The sequence below is a fragment of the Lepeophtheirus salmonis genome, chromosome 3 (assembly GCF_016086655.4).
Source record: "Lepeophtheirus salmonis chromosome 3, UVic_Lsal_1.4, whole genome shotgun sequence".
Classification (NCBI taxonomy): Eukaryota; Metazoa; Arthropoda; class Copepoda; order Siphonostomatoida; family Caligidae; genus Lepeophtheirus; species Lepeophtheirus salmonis.
In genome coordinates, this window is record NC_052133.2 from 20,331,464 (window position 1) to 20,356,026 (window position 24,563).

The 24,563-nt window shown below is 32.0% G+C and overlaps 1 protein-coding gene across 15 annotated transcripts in view; it reads right to left on the minus strand.

Annotated features, from left to right (window-relative positions):
- Nrg (Neuroglian) overlaps positions 1 to 570 on the minus strand; it is a 100,452-nt gene extending 99,882 nt beyond the window's left edge. For 8 of the 15 annotated variants that reach the window (XM_071887107.1, XM_071887114.1, XM_071887110.1 and 5 more), the window contains exon 1: positions 208 to 556. The gene's annotated coding sequence lies outside the window, so the exon portion shown is untranslated. Of the gene's footprint in view, positions 1 to 207 lie in introns of all 15 variants that reach the window. The other 7 variants (XM_040708567.2, XM_071887115.1, XM_071887112.1 and 4 more) reach the window with 2 other exon arrangements.
- Between the last annotated feature and the right edge of the window lie 23,993 nt (positions 571 to 24,563).

Consider the following 24,563-nt stretch of genomic DNA (forward strand, 5'->3'; position numbering starts at 1 on the left):
AATTATTTTTCGTTCATTTATTAGGAGTTGGCTCAACCACTTATTCTATTCATTTAGTTATTTTCCTGCGCCTTCTTGAAGTACCTATGACTATACACACTACAGGTATTGTTGTAACTTTTTCCAGGTACGAAACAGAAATTATACAACGACAAAACATAGTAGTAAAGTAAGTAAGTAATAAGGACCATGATGGCCTAAACTCACCTCTCATAAAAATCTCTTGGAATCACGTGTCCACTGATCCAGGGACCAATGTGGAAGGTCCGTACTTATTATTTAATAATCCTAGTGTATTTTATTGAATCCCTCTTTCAATTGCCGAAAAAGGAGTAATAAAATGAATGGATGAATGAATCGTCGACGGTTCAACTCCGATAAAATGAATCACAATATCACAAAGCACTTCTTCCTAACAATAGAGTCCCCTGTTGTTTTTAATACTATTCTGTTAAATAATAATATAAAAATAATTCACAAAAAAATTCGTCAAGTTCATAGAACTCCGGAAGAAACGAAATCAGTATAAGGAAAGCTACGCGAGCGCGGAATGACTGAATTTATTTTATTATAATATTAGAGTTTTGTTCTCCCTTTTTTTCCTTCTTTTTTTTTTCGTTCCCCCCTCCTTCTTACTATTATGAAAAAAATAAGCGCCATCTTGAGGCAGCCGGTTGAGGCGCGTGCGTTTCATTTCTTTTAAAATGGGGATCACTGGGTGCGCTGTATATATTTCTCTTTTTGATATTTGTATCAAATTTCTCGCTAGGTATATGTAAGGTTTGACTTTCTAAACGTTGGTTATAATATATATACAGTATATATTGTACTTGTTTAAATATAGAATGATCGTAAAATTCCATGGCAAACTCCCTATCTACGGACACTCCTGGAATGCGTCAATCCAGCTTATAATAAAAGAAGAGAGAGAAAGAAGAGGGGGGGGACATCTTACATCTATCTATTTAGGAATAAATCAAGAGTGATGTTGTTGTATTAATATTACACAACTTTCATCAGTTGAGACTTGAAAGAGGGAGAGCAGAAGCGTACTATGAGGATAAATAACCAAGGAATGGTTGTACCCCCTCTCTTGTCCCCCACCCACTCACGCAACTCTTACCCATGAAAAAAAAAGTTATATGTTGTTTTTCTGACGTAGGATAAGTTTTGTTTATGATGAATTATTTATTGGGGAATATTATTATTTATTTTTAAAAATGACCATAAAATAGATTGATGACGTCATTTGTCTTGCCTCATTTAAAATGTCAAATACGATATCTAACATCCATCCATCTCTCTCTCTCTGTTTCCCCCTTCCAATTTATGATTGGTAGTTTTTAAAATCCCTCAGGAGAGCCATATAAATACAAAATACTTTACAATAGACGTATAATTCAGATATATGAATATTTCAACCATGAAATTGTTACGTAACAAGTCACTAATTAATAAATAATACTATCTAGTACTAAGATAGGTAAAATTTTTGATTCGCTGATAAATACACTTCAATCGAACCTTATATATGACAGACTTGCCTCACGTACATAAATTTACGGAGTGTGCTATTCTAGATGCCAATTTGTAATCTTCTTTACCTCTTATCAGAGCTCTGAATCGTGATCGAGTAAATTAGAATGAGCTCTTATTAAACTGGGAACAATTACAGGTACTCACCTAGTACATTCATTGTATCACGCAACCTTTCCTTTTAAAAAACCCAGAAAAAGACCCAAAATCATCTGGTAGTTAGCTAAATAAGGCAATCACACCATCTCAACTTGTTCTGTTGAGAGATAGGATGTCTTGTTGACCTCCTCCGTGATTTTGCAACAATGTCATATCTATAAAGATAAATATATGGACAATAGTAATAAGTAATAACTAGAGATGGGATTTGTGTAGAGGGAAGAGGAGAAAGTGGTAGCAAGACATATGGCACACCTTAATTAAGACCCTTGTTAATATCAGCTGCCTGTTATATGATTTCGTGGGGAAGAAAATAAATTACTGCTATAAAGAAAAGAACGTTCTACATTTACAGGGTATACGGAAAGCCCTGTTAAATTAACTTTATGTAAGGTCACAAAAAAACTAGATCAAAACAAACAGTTTTGAATCAAATAAAAGTTATGTTAACCTCAATGGAAGCCAAGAGAAAGGCTATATTGAAGGAGTACCTGAAGGGTAAATCTTGACCAGCCATCTTGAGGAACCTGAAGAGATTGAACGTCAACCCCATGATCATCAACAGAATCATTGAGAGATACGAGGAGACCCAATCTATCAAGGAAAGACCCAGATTAGGCAGACCAAGGTAAAAAGGACGCCCGGAGTCGTCAAGGCCTGGGATTGCAAGAAATCCCAGGAGGAACCTCACCAACATGGCCAAGGATTTCATCACGGGTGTAATAACAATGAGATACCTTCTCCAAGATTACCTGGGGATGTATCCCTACAGATTAAAGAGGCAACAGCACCTGTCAAGCAAGCTCAAGGCTAAAAGACTTGAAAAAAGTAATGTTATTCTTCAGAAGTTCAGGACTGCCACCGTTCCCAACATTGTGTTCAGTGATGAGAAGATTTTCACTGTGGAATAGGCTTTTATCCCACAAAATCATCGGATTCTGACAAAAAAAAGGTGAGCTGGCTGACCATGGAGTCAACAGAATGCAGAAACCACAGTCTGTGATGGTTTGTGTGGCCGGAACTGAGACAGGGAAGTCACCCTTGGTGTTTGTGCAAGTAACGGTGAAGATCAACACCATGGAGTATCTCCTGGATGAATGTCTTGCTCCCTGGGCCTAACAGAACTTCCAGAATGAGCCATAGACCTTCCAACAGGACGTTGCCCCCTTCCCACACATCCAGCGAGACGCAGCGGAGGGGTGACACCAATTTCAGTGACTTATGGAACAAGACAGTCTTTCCACCTCCAGCCCTCTACCTAAACGTCATGGATTACTCCATGTGGTCCATTCTAGAGAGTAAAGCCTGTGTGACCCTCAGCAAGAATTAGGACGACCTGAAGGCCGAACTGGTGGCTTTCTAGGACTGCGGCCCCTTTAACATGCTGAGTGCAGCGTGCAAGTCCTTTCCAGAGAGAATTCGGGGAGTGGTCAAGGCTAAGGTGACTATTTCGAATGAAAGTTATGTCACATGCTTTTGGAACTTGCGTCGACCTATGTCTATAAGTGTATGCAAATTGTGAAATTAGTTATATCATTAGTACTTTAATAAACATTTAACAGAACTTTCCGTGGGCCAGTAAAATAACGGTGGTAGAGGCAAATTATTATTGTTATATTTAAATTCATATGCATATATTTATTTTATTATTCATTTTTTTTTAAATTTACACTAAACATTGGTAATAACTCTACTTTTAGAGGGAGATATTAACACCCCCACGACCTATAAAATGATAAACAAAAAAAAAGAAAGAGCTGCTGGATCAACCGTTTTTTCTTTTCTAATCTCTATACTTGGTTTTTTCCTTACAAGGATCCCTTCTTTATTAATAAATAGCAAGGGATAAAACAACCCCAGAATTTATTTTGCAAATGGGGCAAAACGGAGACACCATCAGGGCGTTTGCATATTTTTATAAATCCCAAATTTGACAAAGAACTTTTGTCAATAAACTTTTTTACTAAACTTTAGAGTTAAATATTTTGGGAAGAGACTAAAATTGAAAGAATAATCCGACTTTTTTGGAATAATTTCAGAGAAAAAACTTTATATAAGGAATACAATTTGAAAGAATAACATTTTTTTTAAGGGAAACTTTAATTTTTAGAGAAGATTTATATTTTTTTATTGACATAATTATAAAAATTCCACAAAAGTTGGGAGGGGATAATGGCATCTTGCCCCTATGGTTCCGGCGACACTGGAGGTGGAGATACGGGCACATCTTATCAATTGTAAAATATTGGATCAAATAGATAAATTATTTTTTAAGGATATCGGATCGGAAAATATTTTGATATCAACCCACCTCTAGTTAGAACCAAAGAGGAAACAAATAAGTTTTCGACATTTTGAAATAGTGTCATAAAATATTTTTGTTTCCACCATGTCCCATCTAATTCAAGTACCTCTGAACTAAAGTGTATATACTATTTACTGTTATAAGGACTTTATACCCTAGACTTTATCAACTAGTTGCAAAAAAAATGTACCTTCTTCCTATAGTTTCCAAACTTTAGACTATAGGTTTAAAGTAATAATGGTATATGGGTTTCTTTTGGGGTATCAGGAATATAATGCAAATAAAAAAAAGGACCTTATTTAAGAAAAACTCTTGTAACCCTCAAGTATTACTCGTTATGACCAAGGCTTTACTTGGAGAGGCTCCAAAACGCAAATACTGTCAAACTTGTATTAAGCAGTGAGACAAGGGAAATAGAAAAAAAAAACACTTAGTGCAGGTGACTTTCTAAGCCAGCTTTTCAATTTTGTATCCATTCTCAATTTGAAACTTAGATATGTCCGCTTAATGATGTGACTTACTCTTAAACCAGGTATGACTGACATTTTTTTGGGGAAATAAAAATGATAAGGGTTATATTTTGGACTATTGAATACTTTACATATATATTGACAAGCTCCGAATTGACTGAATAAGAAAAATAAAGTATGGACATAAAATTAAAATGTAATTTTTCATCTCAACGGATATTGCTATAGCCTTTTGATAAGATATTAACAGATATTAGCACGAACACGCTGTCTTAAAGATAGCCGATGAAAAATTAAAAAGATTTTATTTATATTTAGCTTGTTGATGTTAAAATTCTAGACTAAAACGATTTACTATAAACTATAATTATTTAACAGGTAAATTTATATTGTAAAACCTCCTTGTATACAACATTTTTGTTGTTTCTGTCCATGTGATGTAAATATAATCAATTCTGCACACCCTTTTGACACTCTTGAATATGCAACATATAATTGACCATTTTAAATACTGATTTTGGTAAATATAATGTTGTAATATATTCTCAGATGTTAGACCCTGTGATTTATTTATTGACATTGTCACATATAACTTGCCGTATTCCTTCTTCAACCATAATGAAAATTGAAGATACATACTAAAATTAACTCACTCATCCTCTTCCTGATTCCCTTTTTTAATTCGTATTTAATATACGTTCTCCCTTTTTCTGTTTGTAAAATAATTCGTTTTTGGATTATAAAATTTTTGGTGCTTTTCGAATCGACAACACATACCTTTAAAAAAACTTTGAGACACGGGGAATCGATCTTGTTTTATTTAAAAAATTAACTTATTTGCGAAAAAATTAAACTTTCCCTCCAGAGCCCAGGGATCTGGTCTGATCAGAATTAAACATAACTTTACGTACGTAAATCAAAATTCTGAACAACTTTTATTTTATATCTAAAATCTGTATATGTCTCCGTTTTTTAAATAAATGCGTTTTTATTATTGTTTTTTTTAAGCAAAACGTATAAAACACACATAAATTATTTCAATACTATGTAGGATAATATTTTATTTCATCAATTGATTGAATCAAGGATTGGTTAATTTTAATGTTTTTAATTAATAAAGTAATGCATTAGCTGAAGCTAATTGATGATTGATCACAAAATATATTGCCAAACAAAAAAGAAATGACAATTGTCATGTTGATATAGAAAGTTGATTATCGGCATTCCATGATTTAAACTTTTTCCTTTTCGACAAATAATATGTGATATGACTGTCAATGTTTTCGCAAATAATGAGGGATTAAATCATTTCAGAAAAAGGATTGAAACAGCTTTAAAAATATTGATATATTTTTTCTCACAAAGAATTCCAAGGACCGGTACTAAGACTGGACTGGACCGAATAAATAAGGACCGACACAACCCTACTAACAACACGTCGTTAACTAGCTTTATTGTATCATATAACCTTTCATACCAAAAGAAAATGAAAATAAAGGTCGAAAATCAGTTGGTAGTTAGACAATTATGGGTCGAGTCATCCCAACTATGGAATTATTATTCTATATTTGTTAAAAAGTGTTTACAGTCAAAGGAGAGTTAATACGAGTCAACCAATCAACGTCCAGAATACTGATTAGAGGAAAAGAAGGAGAAACATTGACGGCTGACAACCAAATACAATGTAATTTTCCCAGTTAATGAGGTGACGTCTTGACAAACAATTACCCCGAATAATTTTGACCTTATAAAAACAGGATTTATAATGAATAATTTATTTTATAAATAAGTCATCAAATTTCTGAGCTAGCTCCAACCCAAACAAAAATACAGTGTATGTTAGTACCTCCAAATGACCCTTAACAATATATAGTCGGAAAAGTATCGATACCTATACTGATATCGAATACTGGAACTGTTACAAATGTATTGTTATCTTGAGACAACGTCTTGAGATTATTTGCCTTGTTTTGTGTCTTTTGGGGGGAAAGTTACGACATAGAATATAAAGCGTTTTCACTGACGTCATAAATTACATCATAATCGAAGAAGACTTTTTGGGGCTCTAAGTTGATATTTTTACAACATAAAATGAACAAATTTCCAACAAGCCTTGATAAAGCTCTATCAAATGGCTTTAAGAATAAAAAAGTCTCAACACCTGAATTGAATACCATTTGAAACATATGATAAACAGTGATATTTTAATAAAAACAATTCAATATATAATGCAAATCCCTAAAAATGATTAGATTTGTACCTTTTTTTTATCTTCTATTTTTGGATCTATTATAGAAGAGAAAAGGTTTTTGAGGGATATTTTTCTTGATAGAAGTTGAGATGGAGAGGTTTAAGGACATTGCAAAGTGATCCAGGAACCTGATTTTCAAGGTAGCCTAGATGAAGAATGATGGAGCAGACCTCTCCAGGAAAGCAAGAATTACAGGGCACAATCAAAGGATGGAGAAGAAGATCAAGGAGGACTTCTCTCCAAAATCAATGAATAGCCTCGACAATGACGTCTCTGCATTTGCTAGGACCATTAAGAGGGTCGTGTAGGGTGACTTGGGATTGTCCTCATACACAAGGAATCCACACCACCTTTTAATAGAGGTTATAAATGCCAGGATGCTCGAGAGGTAAAGAGCAAATAGATGTAGCCCCCTACTTCACCAGATTTTAACCCTATGAACATTGCTGTCCGGGCCACTTTGGTGAGGGAAACCAACAAAATTGATCACTCATAGTGACTGCGTGGAATAAATTATCTGAGGAGTTTGTCATCAATTCCTGCAAGGCCTTCCAGTAACGTGTAAAGGCTGTGATAGAAGCTAAAGGTGGCCATATTGAGTTACCAAGTTTGAAAAGGCCTTCTTAACAATTTTTCTTATTATTCTTTTTTGTTATTATTGTAAATAATAATTTTTACGGGGTTTCTAAAGCAACCTCTTGAGTCACCGTTTTGCTACATAAACTAGGTAAAATTAATTAGCTTAAAGTACCTTTTCGGTATAAATTAAATAGTATACCCTCATCTAAATTAATAAAGAAAAGTAACACAATTCTTTTGGAGGTATTTACTATAATCCGTACTTTCATATATGATCTACCTAAGAAATAACTTTGTAGTCATATTAATGAAATCTTGCAAGTGTTCTAGAGACTATAGTTATATGCTTAAGTAAATAATATTAAATTTGTCGATTAATGCGTTACTTGATTGAAAAGGCTGACTCGTGAGAAACAAATTTATTTGAATGAAAGATATATAGTAAGAGTTTAAAGTACTCTAAAAAATCAACAAGATCCATGTTAGCAATATGCACATTTTAAAAAAAAGAGAAAGATTTAATTGGAGCACAAACTAGATAATCCATAGAAATAAATAAATCTTATATTGGATTTTTGCATAACGTAATAAACTGTGAGGAGAACTTTGAGTCCAATCTTTTTCAGAAGTACATAAAAGATGCACATTCATTCATTCATCTAATGAATGAATTGAACATGCATCTTTTATTTTTCCGGCGTTTTCCGGCGTTGCTCAGTCTAAGGAGGGAGATTGAAATCACATTGAAAATGGTAAAATTAATTCAGAAAAAAAAAAAAATATTCGGAAAATACTTTTATATACTAATAATTATAATTTCAATGTTTTGTTATATACTTCTAATAACATACGGACATATATACATCTAAAAAATTGTCTAGAAATGACGGATATTTTAGTAAAACATCAATTTTTATTTAGAAAATTTATATGTAAACGAATCTCTATACAAATTTCTACAAGCTTTATTCCATTTACTGATCCCATATTCCATTGGAAGTTCATTTTTATGCACCTGAAATAAACGAAATTGCAATTTTCACCGATGTCTTTTTTATCCCATAACTTTTTTGATTTTGGATAAATTTAGATAACGTAGTTATTCGTATAGTTGTTTTTTGAAACGCCAATCACTTATTGATAATTAACTCAACCCCCTATCTAGTCTCTTTGAGCTGCAAAAAACGGTTTTTGGTTATCGCATAAGCTTTCCTTATATCACCTCAACAAAAATCAAAATTTAAGCCTCATAGGTTCAATGGTGCAGGAACGTACACACACACAATTTCTCTTTTATATATGTACAGATTGGAGCAAATGTCCAAATTTTATGAATTTTCTCCAATACCGATAGAGTGGCGCCCACAGAATTAATTATATATAATTTTTATCGCGGAAATGTGGGTTTGGTTTTTGGCATTTTCTTGAAAAAAAAATTCAATAGTTACAACTTTGTCTGAAAAAAAATTTTAATAATTAAATTTTTCTAAAACAAAAATTGAAAGATTAAATTTTTCTGAAAAATTTAATTTTTAGGAAGAAAAATTGCAAAAGCTAAAGAAATTTTCAAAAATTAAATTTTTTGGGAAAAAATTTCAAAAATTCAGAGTTGTTCAGAAAAAACGGAATTTTTTTTGGAAAAAAATTCTAAATATAAATTTTTTTGAAATAAAATTTTAAAAATATAAATTTTTCTCCGAAAAATTTATAGAACACGCAGATAATTAAATTTTTCGAAAAAAAATATTCAAATATTAATTCTTTTTCAGTACACTGATAATATTGGATATATTGTCCATGTAATCGGTTTTGCGATTTTGATTCGATATAACAGCCTACATTTAGTATTTACGTAAATATAAATGTGGAAATTTGTGTACCATATATAATCCACCGTACAAAAGTATTGGCAATTGTCATTATTGAAGTCAACAAACAATACTAAAGTTGTATTTTTCTTAATATGGTGCTTAAAAATGGTTCTGTCTTGTCCCTGTTATCGGTTTCTGAATAGGTTCCAAATTTGAAACGCCCTATACAAAGCATCACTTTCACTAACTTGATAGTATACTATATCGGTTAACCAATTGAAATCGTAAAGTAAAACTTCAAGTATATTATAGAATCTAATTTAGTTTTCCATGATTCTTAATTTAATTTTTATTTTTATTATACAAATTGGTGATGATAAAGCGTTTTTAGTTGACGTCAGCAATGTGGATGTCCGCTATTTCGGGGTACCTGAGTAATCAAGTTTTCTTTAACATGAAAACCTTCTTTTCATTAATATTAAGAAAAATAGTGAATTATATTGAATGTTAATATGGGACCAACAAATAAATGTACTTAAACCTTACGGTTTATCAAAATTATATACCTCTAATACAGGGATTCCCAAGTGGGGGTTACGAGACAAAGTTGCGGAGTCGCAAAATACATTCCAAAAAACAACTACAATTTTTTTTTTTTTTTGTATAAAATATACACAGATTACAATACAACCATGCAATTGTAGCCAAGTGTTACTATATTGAATAAGGCCTCAGCCTAAATAAAAACACCGGAGACATAGCAGCAGTTTAGTACAGCACATCCTTCCGGTAAAACCCCTCTTCAAAATAAGAGTCACTAAATAATAGCTTACACATTTACCAATAGATTTTTCTTTTTTTTCCTCCACAAAAAAAAAACCTTCTTTTTTTTTATCTTACGACACAGGTTAGTGACAGTTCAATTTACAACAGCAACGGTCACACAATAACAAAATTATTGACATTCTCAATGTAACGTTGGTTCAGCTACACCACGTGAACGAGCTCTGATCTGACTGTGTGTGTCGGTCGAGCTAGTAGGGCTCCTTTGCTTGTGCGTGTGTGCGCTGTCTGGGAGAACAAACATTCACGAAATCACGCGTAGTGCATGTAAGGGCTGTGCGCAACATTATAAATCCCCTCCAGTGTCGTTGGGGGATTGTCGGTCTCTGGCACCGTAATTTTGGGGGTTGCAGGCTGAAAAGTTTGCAAGCCCTTGCTCTAATACATATTTTTATTATATATCCGAGTCTAATATGTATTAAAAATATGTTATTACATCGTTAGACAATAATATTTCCATGTTATAGATAAAAATAAAGAATTGTAAAGGAAATAATTAATTAGATATTTATCCCTGATTATCTTATTTTTCTCGTCCCTACTCGGTACAAAAAAATTGTACAAATTTAGATATTCATTAGAATTTACCGTACATATAACTTTGATTTAATCTAAATATCAGTGTTTAGTGTTCGCATCAATTAGTATTCAATGCAAATATGTAGTCTTTTTTATTCATAAAGCCATTTGATGAAGTTTCATCTAGATTTATTAGAAATTTATACATTCTATGAAGTAAAATATTAAGTTTGAGCACTCCAAAATGACGTTTCCTTCAATAATGATACAATTTATAACGTCATTTTTAATTAAAAAACAATCTTACAATTACACCCTTGATATATCGGACATATAAATTTTGCTGTGCTAAACCAACTAATCAAGAATATGGAAAGATTTTCTTCCGTTAGTTTTACCTTCGATCAGTATTGGTAGTTTTAAACGTACTACAAGACCATTTAACGTCCACATTAGTAGTTGGAGTAAATTTAAAGTTGGAAATATCTTCAAGAGTCTTGTTAGATGGAGGAATCTCAGCATCACTGATAATACGTCCAAACTTTCACATGAATGGAAGATCCAGATTTTGGAATTTAGTGCAAAAGTATGTTGCAAGATTCAAGGGAGATTATTCAACAGTCAATTTTGGGCCAAATTTCTCCTTCTTATAACTGGTTGTTAGAATCTGGTTTCCTCACATATACGATCATGTAATCATAACCCTGATTTCATCATATACATAGTTATACATCCAAAAATAGAGGCTAATGAAGGAAGGTTTTTGTAGGTGGATTTTGCTTCGAAATATATAATCAAAGAATAATAAGCACATTTAGTGTAATCGAAATATAACCCAATTTTCTCTATTTACGTCATATCACTTTAGAAAATTTTGCAATTTTCACATAAAAAAGCACAAAATATTCAATTTCTCCCAAAAAAGTAAAAATGAGTCATTTTTGAGCGATTGAGCCAAGGCTAGGGATTCTCACAGGAGCACACCTGCATTTCTGAGTAATTTCACCCTCAAGAACAAGAAGCTTACAACTGATAAACTTCATGCGATATTTGTTTTAATGGATGCTGATTCAGAAAATCGAATACAAATTATGATATTTCAAATTCTTAGAATGTTTTAGAAGATGCTATTGGAGTTATTTGAATAAGTCTCTCCAGAAATTTTTGTATTTCATATCAAAATTTGAACTCTTAACTTTCTCTGCGCAAAAAATTGCAAATCTAGACTTGTCCAGAAGTGTCCTATTTGCCAAATAACGAAGGTAAAAATTTGTATTGTCGTTTTTTTCTTTAATTTTGAATCCAAATACGAAATTTGCATGAAAAGTTGCTTCCAGAAAACTTTTTTCAAGTAAAAATATTTTAAAAAAAAGATTTCCTGGTTTAATTGCATACTCAGGGCAAAGTGCAGTAATTCGTATTTACGAGGGTTTGCGTAGTGAGCTGGGGTCAAGACATAATTACGGATATTTTTCACAAAAAAAAACAACCTTTTCCATGTTTACTTAAGCTTTAAAGTTAAGTTTCCCATGGAAAGTGAATGGTGCAAAACAGGACCAACACCGAATTTCAAATCTTTAAATACAGATTCTGAACAATTCTCGTGATAATCCCTAGCCATGACTCACAAATCCCAAGTCGACTTATGACATGTAGAACTACTTTGGGTTCCTCATTAAAAAAATTATCTTCTAGTTTTGTAATTGCTACATTTTCAATATCTTTGTTCAAGTTACATATTACAATAAAAGTTTCAATGTATTTTATTTAGTTCACCATTTGAAAAGACAAAATTGGCAGCTTTATTTATTCTTACACTAAGCATTATGTCATAGTATGAACAAAATCAAAATATGTTCTCCATTTTAGTTGCATATTTAATAGAATATCTTTATATTGAGTGATGCATTGCTTTAGACAATAAGTTGTACTCATAAATTGACACAACATGGAGCATAATTACTAGTGTTGGATTTCGGGTTTGAAAATTTTAGACCACTCTGAGATCGTTGTAATTTTAGTTAGGGCAAAATAGTTCGGTTCTTTAGGGAAGTTCGGTCTGGAGCAGAAAAATTTGTTCTAGATTGGTCTCATTTAAAACTCGGACTTGACTGATTTGAAATAGATGAATTATGAATCACGTAATGTGTATTTCCAAATTGTGAACATCGGGACAATGACGTCATATGAAGTTTAAAGCGTTTGATACAGTCTTGTCAATGGAACGTAAAATTGAACAACATTCCATGGTACTTGCTCTCAATGAACGAAACTAAATTTTTTATAACGCTGAACGCTAAAAATGAGATTTTGGCGTTCTGTACCATTAGTACTTACAAAAAAATATACGAAATCAAAGTTTTTTTTTTCTTACTTTTTTAAATATGATGTATAGGTCTTATAATGCAAAAACGAACGCTTGGGAAACTTTCTTCCTGGCAGTGGCACAGGGAGGGGGGAGGCCCTTTTTGAAAGCTCTTATCGAACATAAAGTTTCAAAAACTCTACCTTAACTCAAACATATGAGCTTGACCAGTCGATCATTCTTAATCATGGGGCTGAAGCTCATCATTTGAGTGCGAATGTGAGCAAATGGGCCACAAAAAATAATAAATACAGCTCTAGTGTGTTGCGAGGGCCGCAGGATAGTTTCACACTAATTAGTATTTATAATAACAATGCCCTCCTTGATGACGTCCTGGTACCAATATGGGGACATCCTCTTCCCCTCTAATAGCCCTAATCCCAGCATTATCACTGAGGATGGGAACTTAGTCTGGTTAAGCGGCGGAATTTTGTTGACCGCGAAGGAAGGTAGTGGTCGTTACTCGTGGGAGTTTATCGACTTGTCCACTGTCCAGTTTTTTTTGTCTTGTTGTTGTGCTGGGCACAAATAAAATCTTCTTTACTTTGCCTTTTGGCCTCCATCTCGATAATGAAATAAACCGATTTGAGTCAGTTGTTGCTCATTTGAATGCTAATATTAACCTGATTAATGTGTCAAAAAATATTGAAACCTATTTTTCAAATGAGGCCTCTGTGATACTATCATAGTGGAAGTAGCGATTTGCTGTCGTAGTCTGTATATGGTACTATCTTATGATTGGAACGCAGAATGGAACTGAAATAATGGCTGAACGAAAACAGAATGAACGGAACGTCAAAATAGCGGAGCGCTTGAAAGCCTGGTTTCATATATATGGATACAAATAAAAATGAGCAAAATCAATTAAAGCCCAACTTTTCTTTTGACTACATACATGTATATCGGTAGTAATTTGGTGAAAAAACAACAAGATCCACTGCCAGAACTCCCTTAGCCCAAAAATTACTTTTTCCACCATAAATGCCTGTGTTTTTTATTCTATTTCCAAAGTAATTAGAAAAGATTTGCGAATGTCATGATCATTAAAGCCCTTTATACTTAAAGATATAGTTATATAATATTATAAATTAATAAAGTACATATAGTTTTAAGGCCATATAAAAAGGTTAAAGGTCACAAAAAAAGGTCCATTTCTTATAAATTTTTATTTTAGCGTGTTTACTAGGGTGTCCCGTTTTTAAGGTTACATGTTTATACGATCTTCTTCGTACTTTGATGAAAAAGTTATGTTTGTACATTTTTAGTCTTCAAAGGGTACGTTTTTTTATCTCTATAGCTATTTGATAATGACTTTTTTTTAACAACATTCTCTATTTGTAAAGGGATTCCGAAGTTTCAATTTTAAAGTTATGTTGCTGTATTTCAAAAGTTTCATAAAAAGTTATTTTTCTCAAGTGATACATAGGAATATAATCAATATTTACGAGGATAATAAGGGAATTGTCTATGAAGTATAAAAAATAATAAGAAAATAAATTTCTTAAAAAAATAATTCAATATTGCTGGTAGGTATCAAACTTCAATGCAAATACCATAACAAGTATTTTGGATATTTTTGGATTGATGTAGCTATATATGAATTCATTTCCCCGATGACATCTAGATACATTATTATTAAAGGTGTCCATTGCACATAGATATGCGGTTAGGAACACTATTCTATAGTAAAATACAATGAATTCTGATTTATTTAGGAAGTAAATTGCTCAATATTAACCATTTCATATAATATTACACTTTGGGCATGATTCAGAATGTTCAGTAGAAAGATACTATCATCAAATAAATGTTGTCATTTCATTATAGTTTCAACTTTGTATGACAATCACCATGAAGGATCTTTGAAATTGTATTTAATGATGGTCACGTTAATTCGTCTAAGAAATAATTTAATACATTTTTAAACTTATTTTGGTTAGATATGTTCAATCTTCTAATCAAACGAAATCTTCAAAATGGATGGAATCATTCAGTTAGTTTGAAAAGAGAAATTACTTTTACTATTGTATTTGAATTAATTAAAAGGCTGTTAAATATCTAGGATATATCAAGTATTTATTCTTTTCAAATCATCATAAAGTTCCTTCATTTTAAGTACTAATTTATGGTATCAAACATTTGTGGATGTGGCTAATCGTAGGAAGTATTATACGCCGTATAATACATTTCAATATTCGATAAAGTTAAAGAAAATGGACTCCTTCAAATGTCAATGCAAGCAAGCAAATCTTATTGCGTCACACCGATACATATTTTGAGTAAAATCATATATAGATAAAAGTACACTTCACGGTACAATGGTATCCCCCCCCCACATTAAATTATGTTCAAATTCATAAGAATTGATTCCATGATTTATAGTACAACTCATCAAGTAAAATATTGGAGATACAATAGTTAAAATATCTTTATCTGTCTATGGTGTTGGCACATGGGAAGTCGTTAGTAACCGGATTTATATATATATATTTTTTGGAGCTTATGTATAAGCCAAAAAAATAATTTTTGTATTTTTGTATAAATTCCAAAACAATGAGGCTTCATAGCCCCCGCCGGTGGGGTGGATCCTGTAGTATAAATTACATCTTGATTCGCCGAATATATAAAATTTATCATCGACAGTATAAATACTTGCTAAATAATAGTGTGTGGAAAAAAAAAATATATCTACAGTAAAATTTGATTGAATGAGCATTTATATGGGTTGTAGGGCGCTTACACCCTGACCAACTACCCCCATCCTTTAACCCCCGACCATTTACCTTTTTTAACCCCAAGCCTTTCATCCCCCAGGCCATGAACCCCTCAGAACCATCTACCCCTAGCATTTCACCCTCTATTACAATAAATAGCAACTATACGACCAAACATTCAACCTTTTAATAACCATACTAACGTAATTACTAATTTAACCAAGGAGTCCTTGATTTAAATTAATGACATGAATATTAGTGATACGTATTATTATTTATTAATATATCTCATAAAATAAGAGATAATAATTATATGCATCTCAGTCAGTATTTTGATTCTTTCCATTACATATATGTCGTTGATATTACTTGAGAAAAATTTCGATGATTCTATTCGATTTTTTAATGTTGAAACGCACATATTAAAATTAAATACAACTAACCTATTTATTTTGGATATACATTACTCTATTTCACCGTCTTTAAGGAGTTATCCGAAAATCCTTCTCAGACATTTATTATAACATCATGTGTATACTCGTTCAATATAGGCAATCCCTAAATTCATCGTATAAATAACATACTAAAACTCAATGTTTTACCAACTTTTGGTAATGGGATTAAGGAAATTAGATTAGGTATTATTATATCCTATCTATCAGGCCTATGGTTAAACAATAGGGCCAACTATCTATTTTAATTAGAATTTCTATTTATTTTAGTATTAAAATTTTGATTGTTTATAGAACCCATAATTACTTTCCGATTCGAACTTGAAAGTTTTATTGTTCAACAACTGCTCAAAACAACCATAACATTCATTAATTACTTTGGTCCTCTATCGTTTACTAACTGTACTTATCAATAATAAAAATATAAAAGGAGGGAGGGAGGGGGATTAGTTGGTCGGGGGTTAAAGGCCAGGGAGTAGTTTGTGGGGGGGGGGGCTGTAAGTTTCGGAGTAGGTTTTTTTTTTTATTCAATAGAAATTAAAAATTATTTTTCAAAAGTGCTTAAAATATGCGTTTGTATCCGATAAGTAGGGCTAAAATTGAATTTGAATTTAACCCCTCCCCCCTGTATAACTGAGAGGGGGACAAAATTGGTCCGTAAAATGAGATCGAAAAAAATCGGTTGACTATTTGAAATCGATTAAATTTCAGTCCGGGATGTGAGACTATGATTTTGATCAAAATATAGGTCTAACCCAGTCTCGAACTAATCCCTTACAGGGCTTTCGAGTCTAACGCAATTGGCACAATGTCGACCCTCTCACGCAACTAAAGGTATTTATCACAGAGTTATACTCTATGATCAACAGTGATTCTAATCGGTCGCATTTTTTGGCTCGCCTGTTTTTATGAAGTTGGCAAACTAAAGAGTGTGTTTTCTTTTAATAAATTTTTATCATTATTCTACTCGTAGTAGAATTTAGGATCGACATGGTTGTAATTCTTGCAAATGTCTTTGCTTATTACCTTCTCTTCCTCTCCCTCAGTCATAGCTGTTTGTAGCTGATCTTATGAAACATCTAAGCTACTCCCCTTCAAAACATTCTTCAAAAGTTGTTAGGGTTACCATGTTGATTTTCGGTTTCTTTTTTTTTTAACATGCCCAACATGCAAACGATTAGCATCAGTGATCATCATTCATGACTGTAAAAATGGGTAATTTAGTTGTTTTTTGACAAAAAAATCTTTGACAACATTGAAAGAATATTTTTTAATGACTTTTGTTAGAAAAAACAAATTTGACAACAAGACTTTAGTCAGAGGGGGTGAATCCCCCCCAAACACACTTTCTTCATATTTGAACCCGGTTGGTTGAATGACGTGAATACCTTAATGACTACACGTAGTTGTGAGGGGGGAGGTCCATCTCGGACCGTGTCTCAACACTACTAAGCACATAGTTTATAGTATAGCATTTGGCAAATACACAGAAGGGAATAATATAACATGAATGGGTTTTGACTTTAAAGATAAACATAAATTACTTTAAACAAGGATGCATTCTTCATAGTATATATACTCTTAATACAAGGTCTGAGTGATTATGAAATATATACATTAATATTGTATGTATATTAATGTTGATTGCTATATATGTCAGCCACGTGTGGGTTCCTTGACCTAAAGCTGCATGAATGTAATTGAATTTCACATCCAAATTGAATACATAATTATTAGTGTTGGGTTTCGATCTGGAAATCCTAGAGCGGTTTGAGACCGTTATTTTTTTGTTGGAACGAAATAGTTTGGTACAACAAAAAAGCTCTGTCTGGACCGGTCTCATATAAAAATTCGGTCGAAATCGGTCCAAAGAAAAATTTGGACTAGTTCCGGTTCAAAACATCGGTCTAGACCGATTTTACAGATTTATAGCATGGCATCATATATTTTTTCAAGTACAATGAAGATATGCGAAGTTTAAAGAGGGATAGCTTAGATTAGTTTTGATCCGGCCGTCTCTTATATGTATACAGTATTTTTTTCTAGAACTTATCGTACATTTTTGTAATTTTTTGGAAAAAATGAATGTAAGTTTATCTAGAAAAAAAAATTGGTTTCACATAATATATGAGACCGAAAAAAATCTGTTCACGGTCTGGACCGAAAAAGTGGTCCAAATCGTTCTAGAAAAAATCACTTAAGACAAAATCGGAAAAAAAATCGGTGCTGGACCGAGTCTCAACACTAATACTTATGTACGTTAGACATAATAAAGTTGAATATCATGGGAATACATTATCTAAGATTGGATAACTCAGTTGTAATTTTCAATTCATTGTATCTGGGGGTGTCGGAAAGAGAAGAATCTTTCTCATTTTATCCCTATAAATCCCTGACCATTTTCTTCATGAACAAGTATAATACCACTTGGGTCTATTGGGCCCATATTTACTCTTTGGCAAGTAAACTCATCTTTTTAATAAATTAAGTTAAAGTAATTATTATTATATTTTTTAGTTGAATTAAAGTTAATTTCAATTTCTATGAAAATTAACTACTTAAGTTAATTTCTACTTTATAATTTTTTAACTAGTTAATTTTAAGTTAATTAACTTTAGAGTAATTTAAATTAAATTAACTCACCCAACCTTGGTTAAGTTAAAATCTATTTTGATATTAAAAATAACTATTTATGTTAGTCCATTGGGAGATTAATCAAGGCTGTATAATAAAAATTATTCTGCCAATCTATTTGGCTGAATGTTCTCTACTTCCAATTCAAGGATGAAGAACAAAATATAGTTACTACTAAAATGGAAGTCAAAGACAGTTAAATCTTAGATTTTAGAGTTTCTTTCTAATTTTAAACAATATGTAAAAATATAAAAAAATCTGAGATAATATAAAAAACGATATTTTCTACGACACTGAGAAAATATCTTTTTTATCAATTTGATTTGGAATGACGCAGTTGAAAAGTTTAATAAAACAGACAGTGTCGACACAGTATCTAACTATATTATTGGAGAACTCACTGTTACTTAAAGTGAGTTTTTTTTAGTATTTAATCTGAGAATAACAAAATTAATTTAACATTATCTAATTAACTTAATCAAATTAAGTTAAAATTAAGATAATTCAGTTTAAAAAATTAACTAGCCAAGTTAAAATGAAGCTGTTTAAATAGTTAAATAGTTAAGTTAAAAGTTAATTTACTTACCTTATCTAAGTTAAGATAAGTTGCATTAACTTGCCCATCTCTGGTTCTAGGACACTTTGCCGAGGGAAAGTAGCCAAAAAAATGATAAATGTATTTGCTGCTGATTCATGCTGCAATACTAGGTCATTATCTACTAGAATACTGCAATGAAAAATACATCTGGGTAATTATAGAGTCAGAGAAGGCCTTTTGGTAGAGGAGTGTTGGTCATTAAGTTTAAGAAAATAACTCCCGAGCGTGCTGTCCATGAACTATGGTGATTCCATATTTGACTGATTGATTCCTTCTCTATTTTATACATTTTTTTTTCTCTTGCTAATTAATTTTTTTATTTGGTTAGTTGTCAAGATTTTTGTTACAACGGTTTTAATAGCAGTTCGAGATAACTGTGGAAGCATCCTTATAAAGAAACGAATCAATTTTTAATTAATCATTGGAGTTAAATAATTAAGCATTTTATATTTTAAAATTGGTGTAACTGGAATGGGAATAATAATGAAATAGTTTTGGAGTATGAATCATCATCAAATATAAACATATTTTTTAGCAAAGTTTCCGTTCGGTAAAATGGCACTCGGCAATAATGTATTCCGCAAAGAATCTGCACAAGGTGAAATACATGCAATAAAAGTATATTCAATCAGTCTACGGAGAAGTTGTCGATGGTTTTCAGCTTAACAATTGCTTATTCGTGAAGAATCAATCAACGTTTTTCAGGGTAAAGAGAAGTAGGAAATTGAAAGTTAACAAAATAATTGACACGGTATTAATTTTAGAACAGATCAAACGCCTTAGCGGAAATTACAACAAAAAATATTAAAATATTATTTGAGTGTAACCTTGAATTTCGAACATGATTTAATATATAAATAAATACTGGAAACAGATTTATTGTTGTAAATTGCATGAGTCATTTTTTTTTTTTTTTTTTTCAAATCACTTTTTTTTAGAGTAAAAGATTATTTATCGAATGACTTTTTTTATATAGAAAGAACGGTTTTTATTTTTAGGATTTTTATAATAAAAACAAAAAAAAAACACATATATTTAAATTTTTACCTAATTATATCCTTTGTGATGTCCCAGTCTAGAGCGGATCCTGAGACTAGAGGTCCCATAAAACCAGGACTGACTCAGAGATGTAGTACTCAAGTCTGGATAGGGGATTAACAATATAGACATGTGCTGGATATAGAATTGGTAGACTCCACATACAGTTCTGATAAGCTATAAGCGATTTTGAAAGTGAAATGTTCGAAATTAAACTCTGTTTGAAATTCAAATATTTGCCTCATCGATATTTTGATACAATTTAAAAGGCTTCTACTATAAACATTGATCTTACTTTTTGAGATTTATTTATCTATTAAAGTGTAGTATTTTTCTTGTCATATAGGTCAATAACATTTCGATTGATTAATTATTTAATTAAATTTATTGTTGATTGAATGTGTATTGCCACTTAAGTATATTCGTCCTTGGCTTCATTGTAAATTGTTCCTTGTCTTATTTACTCCTACGATTGAAATGGTCTACAATTATAATCAGGAACCAGTTGTCGTAATTTTAAGGATTCAAAAATGCATAGTGAAATAATGTCAATTAATCACATTCTCATGTTTGTAATTATAGTATTCATTCAAACTTTTGTATATAGAAACTCATACATATTTTGTAAAATATTATTGCCACACACAATATGTATAAATAATATTTGTGATGTTTTTACATATAAAAAATATTGAACATAATCAGTACTAGAATGGGCACTCTACAGAGTTTTTCTGAATTGGAAGTATCTTAATTAAACTACATAAGGACACCAAAGTTATGGTGAATTATGTATTTTAATGTTTTACGCTACTTGACCTCTCAAAATTTAATGGTATTTTATATCATCTTCGTCCCAAGTTAGATCAATATAGATATGTAACTTACGTTGTAATCCCGGTTACCAATAGACAAACAAACAGAAGCAAAAAAATAGCCCTTGATATTTTTTTTACATTTTACACCCCAATTATTAATAGACATATTTCGATCAAGTATAAGATTTTCAGGTGTGTCCGCATAGGGTGGCTTGGAGGGGATGTAGAAATCTAAAATTAAGGAACTTTTGCTTTTTATTAGAATTTGAAATAATTTTACACGGAAATATATGTAAATAATATTTGAAATTTCATTTTTAAGATTTTTTCCTAAAAAAAATTAATTTTTTGAGAATAAATAAGTATGTTTTAAATTTTCTTCCAAAAAATTTAATATTTGATTTTTTTTCCAAATAATTGAATATTTTTTTTTTTTTTCAAAAAACTTAATTTTTTGTGAAAAGCTGAAGATTTTTAGAGATTTTTTCCCAAAAAAATTGATTTTTCATAATAGATGTGTATTCTTTAATTTTTTTTTTTCAAATAATTGAAGATTTAATTTTTTTTTTTCAAAAAACTTAATCTTTGAAATTTCATTTTTGAAAATTTTGTCCGAAAAATTACATATTTGAAAATATTTGTGGTTTCTTTATATTAGAAAAAAAATTAATATTGGAAATTTAATTTTGAATTTTTTTTTTCCTATAAATTCAATTTTGAAATATTTTGAGAATAGCTATGGGTTTAAAAAAAAAAATCAAAACCATCATGGGATTTATAAAACTTAATTTAGCTCTAATATGGTCTTTCTAATATAACCTATCAATTTTTAATTCTTTCATTATGACGATGAATTTCTTCTATTTTAGTTGCAATTTACGGCGTCTTCTAAGAAAATTGTAAAAGAATACTTATTCTTGCTTGCTTTTGTGTTGATAGCCACATTCCTGTAATTTGATATCTATATATTTATATATAATATTTTTGTCAAAATATCCTTGAGCAAATTATTCTAGAAAAATGTAGTTCACCTTGGAAGTCCAATTTTATATTGATAAAAACCCAAATTAATATTGTTATTAATGTTCTACGAAAGATGTAAAAGATTGATTGATTGTGGATTCTATTTTCATACAGGTGTGTGCGTCTAAAACTGAACACTCCTTTAAATTTTACACCATGCACATATTCGTGATTTTATTGAGTTGAAACCGGTTTGACTAGTTATAAACAAAACTCCAGCAAAATCTAAATAGCAACAGTGAAACAACAGCCGATAATATGTATAGATGTCGAGTCGCAATTTTGGAACTTTCCGCGCGTGGAAAAACTCCCACTGAAATTGTTAAGGTTCTGAACCTCAGATGCACCCCCGTTTACAGTGTGGTAGCGAAAGGGACTCTTGAGGTTACCACAAGATCTAAATCAAGGCCTCGAAGGTCGGACAAGATGGTTGCTGCCGTAAAAAGCCTGTCCTGGACAAGAGAGCCAATGTCAGTGTCAGCGGCCTCTCCAGGGAGTTCAACGTCAGTAAAAGGATCATAGTTAAGAAAGATCTTGGCCTTAAGGTCTACAAGAGAACCCCTCGTCAAGCCCTCAAGCCTGTAGACAAGGAAAAATACCTCGCAAGGTCGAAGATTCTTCTCAACAAGCTTAAGAAAAAGCCAGCCGATGTCGTCGTTTTGTTCAGTGATGAGACACCCTTCAGCCTAAGCGAGATGGTGGACAACGACACCGGATTTTATCTGGCAGAGTCTCTTGGTGCCAGGGATGATGACGTGGTGCGTGGGGGTAAAGAACGGCACTTCGCCAACCTCCAGGTCCTGGCTGTTGTTGCGTCCAACGGTAAGAAATGTGATCTCCTCTTCTTGGAGGACCACAAGAGGCTTAACTCCGAGACGTACTGCCAATACTTGAAGGACAAAGTGTTCCCTTGGGCCAGGTCTACTTACGGGGACAGGTGGTGGTGGCAGCAGGACGGTTCCAGTTGCCACACTAGCATCTTTACCCATGAGTTCCTTCAGATCGAGAATCCAGCCTTCTTGGATAGGAATTCTTGGCTGCTTAACTCGCTTGATTGTTCGCTGCTTGACTTCACAGGGTTTGTCGTTTAAAGGAGATGCTGTCAGGAGTCCAATACAAGTCTGAGGACCAGCTGAAGTCTGCCCTCAAGAATGCTTGTGACAACCGTGACCAGAGCTTCATCGCCAAGTCATGCAGCAAGTTCCGGTCCAGGCTGGAGTTGGTAGTGGAGAACATGGGCGGTCATATTGAACAGACATGTGTCTAAGACTCTCATCTTTCATGTTATATAACCACTTTAAAAATTACAGAATTATTTAACTATTTTTAAAATTTTCAGAGTGTTCAGTTTTAGACGCGCACACATGTATATGTATGATTCGGTCTTTACATTGATATAACAAAACAACTCAATTAGGGTGATCATTTTCATAAATAATCTAAAAGGGAGTTTTCACGGTTCTCCCCCTACAAATATCCTTTCTTTTATATCACTGGGTTATTTTTACAAGTTGGTGGGCGATAATTATAATAGGCTTTTTAAAGCCACTTAGCATAATTGTAAATGCAGAAAGGAAACACGAATTATATTAGTAATAATATTGTAACATTGTTAGCAGAGTAGATACATAACTTTTAGTAGCGAAAAATGTCATAATATGACAGGGCAAGTTTTAAGTAGAGATGTGAAAATTGTCTTAATTATTGCATGCGTAAATAAAAAGATAAGTATAGGTTGGTAAAATTCATAGACGGGATATCTGTTGGCATATATTATCATATACGCGTTAGTGCTACTAAAGCTCAAAGCTATAAACCAAGTGCGAAATACTCTTGTTAGTTTAAGTAGATTCATGGTCTACATGAAATCTTTTTCCCAAAAGAAAAATTTGCTTTTATGATACCACAAATGACATCATTTTATCATTTTCCTATAATTTTCGGTCATATTTATGCATTTTTTTTCCTTTCGCAAAAATTCATCTTGTTAATTCAATCGTGACCGGTCTTTACCATAGGAATTTTTGCCTCTGGTAATTTTGTCCTTTGAGATTTTGCCGTATGCCATATTTGCCGCTTTTTTATGACACTATCAAAAATAATGGTAAAAAACACAAACTAACAGACTCTAATTTGCGCGTGCCAGTGAATATGCCTCCGTGTACGAACAGTGACACGCGTGCCATAGGTTGCCAACCCTTCCTATAACATTTAAAAAAATAAAAAGTTAGAACCCATAAATTATAGGTTCGAACTTTACTGTGGTACCTCAGCTAAAATGAATACTTGGTAGAGCGCAAACCTACCAAGTTTAATTATATTTACTAAATTAGATTTTTTTAGGTATATGAAGTATCTTTATTAAACTTACACAAGGACACCAATTTGAGTTATGTAGCTCAATAAATTCAAAAGTTATGCTCGATTATGTATTTTTAACGTTTTGTA